Raw genomic sequence first — 7,264 nt, 5'->3', positions numbered from 1 at the left:
GTCTAAGTCCTGAACCTATGAAACACATAGAAGAAAATATTGGGGAAGTGCTTCAGGACATTTGTCTGAGAAAAGACATTTTGTTTAAAACCTCAGAAACAGAAGTAATCAAAGCAAAAAATGGACCATAGGGATTACATCAAACTAGGCAGCTTCTGCACTGCAAAACAAGCAACCAACAAAGTGAAGAGACAACCCACAGAATGGGAGCCAATATTTGCAGACTATGCATCTGAGACGGGATTTATAACTGGAAATATAAGAAGCTCACATAACTCAATAACACAAATAATTCAACTAAAAAATGAGCAAAAGACATGAACAGACATTTCTCCACTAACAAAACATATAAATGGCCATCATGTGTATGAAAGTGTTCAGTATCTCTCATCATCAGAGAAATACAAATGAAAAATCACAATGAATTTTCATCTCACCCCATTAAAATGGCTTTTATCCATATGACAAGCAAAACAAATGCTGGCAAGATGGTAGAGAAAGGAGAATCCTGGTACCCTGTTGGTAGGAAGGTAAATTAGTACAGCCATTATGCAGAAAAGTATGGAAGCTCTTTAAGAAACTAAAAAGAGGCTGGGCATGGTGGCTCATGCTTGTAATCCCTGCACTTTGAGGTCAGGAGTTTGAGAGCAGCCTGGCCAACATTCGGAAACCCTGTTTGTACTAAAAAATACAAAACGTAGCTAGGCGTTGTGGCGTACACCTGTAATCCCAGCTCCCAGGGAGACTGAGGCAGAAGAATCATTTGAATCCAGGAGACCTCTGCCTCCCAGGAGGTTGCAATGAGCCTAGATTGTGTCAGTTGCACTCCAGCCTGGGCTACAGAGGAAAGCTCTGCCTCAAAAACAAAAACCAAACAAAAGACTAAAAAGAGAATTTTCATAGTATTCACAAATTCACTACTGGGTTTACATCCAAAGGAAAAGACTTCAGTGTATCGAAGTTCTATCTGCACTCCCATGACTGTTCCAGCACAGTTCACAGTAGCCAAGATGTGGAGTCCACCTACCTGCCCCTCAGTGGATGAATGGATAGAGAGAATGTAGTACATACACACAGTAGAGACTACTCATCCATAGAGACAATAACATCTGACATTTGCAGCCCATGGTTGGAACTGGAGCTCATTACAAAAATTCCCAGTTCTCACCCTTATGCAGGAGCTCTAAAGTGGATCTCAAGAAGGTAGAGAGTAGAATGGTGGCTACCAGAGGCCAGGAAGGGAACGGTGGAGGGTAAAAACAACAAAAACAAAAAACAAACCAAAAACAGAATATAAAAGTATTTATGACCACTAGACTTTACACTTAAAAACCGTAAAGGTGGTCAATTTTGTAGGTATTTTTAACCTCAACAAATATTTTTTCAAATGAAAAGAAAAGGGTGTAAGGGTTACTGGTGATGATATGTCTGTGGGTGAGAGGCCAGGATGGGCTTCCGGGAAATGAGTAAGATTGAGGGGCTGAGGGAACCTCTGATCTCCCCAAACTGAGCCCAGTCTCCCTCCTCTGGGTCTGTCCTGACCAGTTTCTCCATCTGCCTGGGTGCCTGGAGCCCTGACCGCGGACCACCACGCAGGCCATGCAGGAGGGTTTGGAGGTGCCCTCTCTGCCATGCTGCATCCTGATCCCGCCCTCACACCGAAGCTTGGTCTTCTCTCTGAACCTGTCCATGCTTCTCTCCATCATCAGCAGCAAGTTCCTCAGCTATGGCTCTGGGATTGTAAGACATGGCACAGGCATGGGGTTTCCTCACCTGTGACAGAAACGGGCAGTGGGTCACTCGGGTGTGACCACTTGTAGGGTGCAGTATGGAAAGAACCGAAGCATCTGTAGGTTCCTCCGTGGGTGGCAGGGCCCAGAGGGAAGTCGGCCTGGAATGTTCCGTTGACGCTTGGCACTGCAGAGAGACTAAGTTCACGGGCCTCCCCCTCCTTGGATAGATGGTACATGTCAAACGAGCACCGGGAGCTGCAGGACAAGATCACGTTCTCTCCTGCTTGAACCGTGGGGCCCGGCTGGGCTGAGAGAAAGGTTTCTCATATTATTCACCTGGAAGGAGAAAGAGGCAGTTTCTTCAGGGAGGTTTTTTCCTACCATGCAGCTCCCCTCACATCTGAGGCTGAGAACTCGCTCCTCTGATCTATGACCCTAATGCTTTCTCTCTGTCTCTCACCCTCCACCCCGTCTCTCTTCAGGTCTATTTCCTCCTTCCATATAAATATACTCCTGAGTCTCTGACCTCCTTCCAACCTGAGGTGTGTTTTCCCTTTTGTATTGTTTTTCTTCTCTGATCCTCCTTGGATTGTTGACTTGATCTTCCTTTTTTCTTTAATTCTGAGTTTCTCACTCTGTCTTGTTCATAACCTTCTGCACATTTCTATCTATTATCTATCATTAGATCTATCTATCTGCCACTGTCAATCTATCAATTATCTATCTGTAATCTATATCTATGTATCATGTCTCTCTCTATCAATTGTCTCTCTATCTATCCACCATTTTATCTATTATCTATATCTATATATCATCTGTCTATTCCCCTCTCTATCTGTCCACCTCTCTGTCTCTATGCCTCCTCATTATCTATGCTTATCTATCTATGTGTCTATCTACCTATCTGTATATCTATAAATCCATCTATCTATCTATCTATCTATCTATCTATACCCTCTATCATCTATCATCATCTCCCGTATATCATCTATCAATTGCCGTCTAAGTATCATAACCCATCCACTACCTATCATCACCTATTTATCATCTATCTATATCTACCTACCCATCACCACCATCTGTCCCTCTCCATCTGGTTGTCTTTCTCTGAGAAATATAAGTCTCTCTAGTTCTATTTGTCCATCCCCACATCTTTATCTATCTCTGTCTTTTGTGCCCTCCCTCAGGGTTTCTGATTTTTGGAGCTTTTTCTGCTCCTTCCATCATTCTCTCCCACTCTCTGCGTCTCTTCTCTGTCTCTATGTGTCTGTGAGTCTCTCGGTCCCCTTCCTGTGGCTCATTCTGTGTGTTTATGTCTTTTGCTTTTTGATGTTCCTGATTTCTCTCTGTGTCTCTCATTGTCGATCATGTAGGTTATGTGGAATATGAGCCTCCAGAATCAGTGTGGGGACCCACAGTACCGCGGCACACAGGGTTTGGTGTTCTAGGGCCCGCGATATCCTGGGGCGATGACTCTCCCACTGTCACGGAGGAAGGCAGAGGTGTCCAGAACAAGCTGCGGCATCTGTAGGTGCCACAAGGCCCTGAGCCACAGGGGCTGACTCAGGACAGAAGCTCATGGGTGTCCTTGGGTTCTCAAGCGGCTTTGTGGAGTTAAAGCAGAAATGGGGAGTTTCTAACCTGTGCCCGTCTCTAGGCAAAGTCAGCACCAGAAAGATGACTCTCTCTGGGACATGTCTGTGTGTCTGGGTGTCCCCTTTGCTCTTTCTCTGTTTTTACCTCCTCCTGTATGGCCCTGTCTGTCCTCTGTTGACACCTGGTCTGTACTTGTGTCTCCTGTTTCTCTGTCTCTGTTGGTACAGACTTAGCCAAGTCAGTCTCTCTCGTAAGAATCCCATACTCATCTTCCTCATGACAACCTGGGGCTTCGAGTCTAGATCATTCCTCTGTGTCCAGTGACAATGAGAAGAATGTCAGACACTCTCACCTGTGATCACGATGTCCAGGGGTCACTGGAGCCCCTGACAACACATAGGGGAGTGGTGACAGAACAGTAGCATCTGTAGGTCCCTGCAAGGTCAGACGTTGTGGAATTGATGGAATAGTTGACCTGGGAACCCCCACCATGGCTCTCCAACAAGGTGCAGAAGCTCCTCAAAGGTCACCTCACTGTGCAGAAAGAAGTCCTCAAACACGGTATCTGGCAGACATTGTAGGGTGACCCGTCTCTCCTGATTTCACCAGGGGACCTGGAGGGCCAGGAGGGAAAGGTTTCTGTGGACTCCTAGAAAGAGAGGTTGTGAGTTTTGAACAGCGTCTCCCTTTGTCGTCATATCTATGGCACCTGGGTGAGTGAGGGTTCCTCGGCTGTCTGTCTGTCTCCTCCTCTCTGTGTCTCCCTGTCTTTTATCCCCTAGTGCAGGTTCCTCCATCAGTGTCCCTCTCTCTTCTCTGGCCGTCTGTCTCTAGTAGCCTCGGGCCGCCCACTTTCCTACTAGGCTCAGCCTCATCCCTTAGGCTGTTATCCTGTTCCCAGTAATCTGTTTCCTGCTGTCTATGTGGGGGTGGAAGAGGAACCACGGCAGGCTGCATGTGCAGGCTCTCAGCAGCCTGGTTCCATCTCTTTTGGACAAACTTGGAGTCCCTGGCAGGAGGTATGAACTGATCAGTAAGGCAGGCACCAGTGTCCACCTCCCCTGTCCCTGGTGGGGATTAGGGCCTCTCCTGCCATGCCTGTGCCTTCTCCATGGCCTCAGCTTCCACAGGGTGGCTCCTGGTGCTGGTTCAGGAGCTCGACCCTCCCTATGTGGATGGAGCCTGGTGGTGGCATCAGTGTCCCGCCCCTTTCTGATCTTGGGGTTTGCAGCCTTCTCCTTGTTTGGTTTCTTTACTAGTGGTGATTAGTGGTGATTTTTGAGACAGAGTGTGACTTTCACCCAGGCTGGAGTGTAGTGGTGTGGTCTTGGCTCACTGCAAGTTCTGCCTCCCGGATTCAAGCGACTGAATCCAGTCGTTGGTTTACTCGCGCCCACCACCATGCCCAGCTGTCGTTTGGTTTCTTAACTTGTCCTTGACCATGTTCCTGTGTTGGTTTCCTGTTGCTGTGGCAGAAAATTATCAGAAACATGGTGGTAGGAGAGAATACACTGACCCCTTCCACTTCTGGAGACAGAAATTGGATCCAGTCCTCCCTGGGCTAAAATCAAGTCATCTACAGGGCTGTGTTCCCTCTGGAGACTCCGCAGAGCGGTTCTCTTGACTTCTCCAGCCCGTAGAGACCACCTGCCATTGTGGCTCGTGGCCTTCCTCCACCTTCAAAGCCCACAGTGGCTGATGGAGTCTCCCATGATGCTGCTCTAATCCCCACTCCCCTTTGCTCCTCCTCTCATGTGGTCCCTTGTGATTACACTGAGCCCAGTGGGACAGTCCAGGCCGTCTCCCCATCTCAAGGTCAACTCATCAACAATCAGAGCTCCATCTTCCCCTTCAGTTCCCTGCCCTATAGCATAAAGAGTCACAGGCTCCAGGTATTAGAATGTAGCCATACTGGGGACAGTTATTCTTCCCATCACAGCACCTATTTCCATGTGTTCAATCCCCCTTTACCCCAGAGACAGTCAGGTCCTGGGTGATGGGACCCTGGTGGACACCCCCAGCAGAAGCTCTGGGATTCAGGAGGTGGGACAAGGAGAAGCCCAGACAGGAGCCCTCTGACCTGTGACCATGATCGCCAGGGGGTCGCTGAGTGCCGACCACTCAGTGGGAGAGTGCGGGTATGAACCCCGACATCTGTAGGTCCCTGCGTGTGCCGGGGTCACAGGGCCCATGAGGAAGCTCTCCTGGAATATTCTGCCGTGGAAGACGGGAACGTGGCTTCTGTCGTCTTTGTACAGAGTGAAGTTGGTAAAGTTGTGAAGCCCACGACGATAGTAACACCGAAGAGTCACGTGTCCTCCCTGAGGCACCAGAGCGCTGGGCTGGGCAGACAGGAAGGTCTTGTCCTGACCACCTGGGGGAGAAGGAGGCGCCGCCTTAGAGAGGAGGATGTGGAGCCGCCCCTCCCTCCCTGTGCTCAGAAGATTTTTCCCCTTTCCATGTTTCTAAGGCTTCTACCACACCTGGGTGTCCAGGGCTACAGGAAGAACCTATCCAGTATGGACATGGCATCTCCCTACAACAAAAGTGTCAGCGGAGAACTTTGAACAAGTGCTGAATAAGGGACTCTTACTAGATTTTAATACTTCACGATGACTCACATAAAAAAACACAAAGTAGACATGGCATGGAGGGCATGTCCTTTGTGAATGGAATATCAGCCAGCGCATGAACTGAGCCCCCATCAGAGATTTGGAATGTCAGGGTCATGGCTGTGGATTCCCCACCTCTTCTGGTAGAATGACAGCAGCCACACTGCAGCCCTGACCGTCATGGAAACACTGGAGGGTGTGAGTTACACCTTTGTCCTCAGAGGACCTGCTGTTCCTAACACTGTTTCCCTCCCTTCCTCAGTCGCTGACACCACTTCCTCCCTGCACACCTCAGCTTGGAGCACCCCAATCTCACCCCGGTCTTCACAGAGCTTGACTCAGCCAAGGGTAAGAAAGGCCAGAGAGGACGAGGTCAGAAGTGTGAGCCGAGCACCCCAGGGTCCCCCCTTCTTAGTTTATGAGAGACTGTCTGACAGGACTTCCCTCCTGTTTCAGGAAAATCCTCTTAGGTGGGGAAATGACACCCTAAGGTTTGGGGAAGGACTCACCCGTGTGTGGACAGGCCCTCTGGACCAAGAAGAACCCTGGAAAGAAAGATCATGATGGATGATCCACCTGCAGGCAAACCAGGGCCTCCTGTGCTGCCCCCAATGGGCTGTGTGTCTGGGCAGCCAGGCCCTTGCTGGGCTGAAGGTAAACTCACCCTGGCTGCCTACCTGTCCTGGCAAGAGGGATCTCAGCTGTGCAGAGACCCAGCCTCCTGGTCCAGATCTGCACCCCAGGCCTAGATCTACACAACAGGCCCATATCTCCACTCCAAACCCATATCTCCCCTCCAGGCTCATATCTCCCCTCCAGGCCCGTATCTCCCCTCCAGGCTCATATCTCCACTCCAGGCCCAGATCTCCACTCCAGGCCCAGATCTGCACTACGGACCTGTATCTCCACTCGAGTCCCATAACTCCACTCCAGACCCAGATCTCCACCACAGGTCCAGATCTCCACCCCAGGTCCATATCTCTCCTCCAGGCTCATATCTCTCCTCCAGGTTCATATCTCCACTCCAGACCCATATCTCCACCCCAGGCCCATATCTCCACTCCAGGCTCATATCTCCACTCCAGGCCCATATCTCCATTCCAGGCCCAGATCTCCACTCCAGGATCATATCTCCACTCCAGGCCCATAACTCAACCTCCAGGTCCAGATCTCCCCTCCAGGCCCAGATCTCCACCCCAGTGCTTCCTCCGCCGATTCCCTTGCAGGACTCACCAACACATGCCACGCTGACGACCATGAGCGACATGGTGCTGCCGGTGCAGACAGGCGGCCGCGCCCCAGCTCAGCTCAGCAGCGCACAGG

General features: G+C 50.0%; 1 long non-coding RNA gene and 1 pseudogene across 1 annotated transcript; one reads left to right on the top strand and one right to left on the bottom strand.

The window, feature by feature from the left end:
- Positions 1–798: 798 nt before the first annotated feature.
- Positions 799–7,264, bottom strand: LOC110742428 (annotated as a pseudogene).
- On the top strand, positions 5,722–7,264 carry LOC116272827. The gene is made up of 3 exons (XR_004181384.1): positions 5,722–6,313; positions 6,398–6,665; positions 7,168–7,264. It is a non-coding gene; the product is annotated as an uncharacterized LOC116272827 (long non-coding RNA).

Source organism: Papio anubis, unplaced genomic scaffold (genome assembly GCF_008728515.1).
Source record: "Papio anubis isolate 15944 unplaced genomic scaffold, Panubis1.0 scaffold2170, whole genome shotgun sequence".
Taxonomy (NCBI): domain Eukaryota; kingdom Metazoa; phylum Chordata; class Mammalia; order Primates; family Cercopithecidae; genus Papio; species Papio anubis.
The sequence above is the reverse complement of the archived record's forward strand: the minus strand, read 5'-3'. Positions and strand labels throughout refer to the sequence as shown.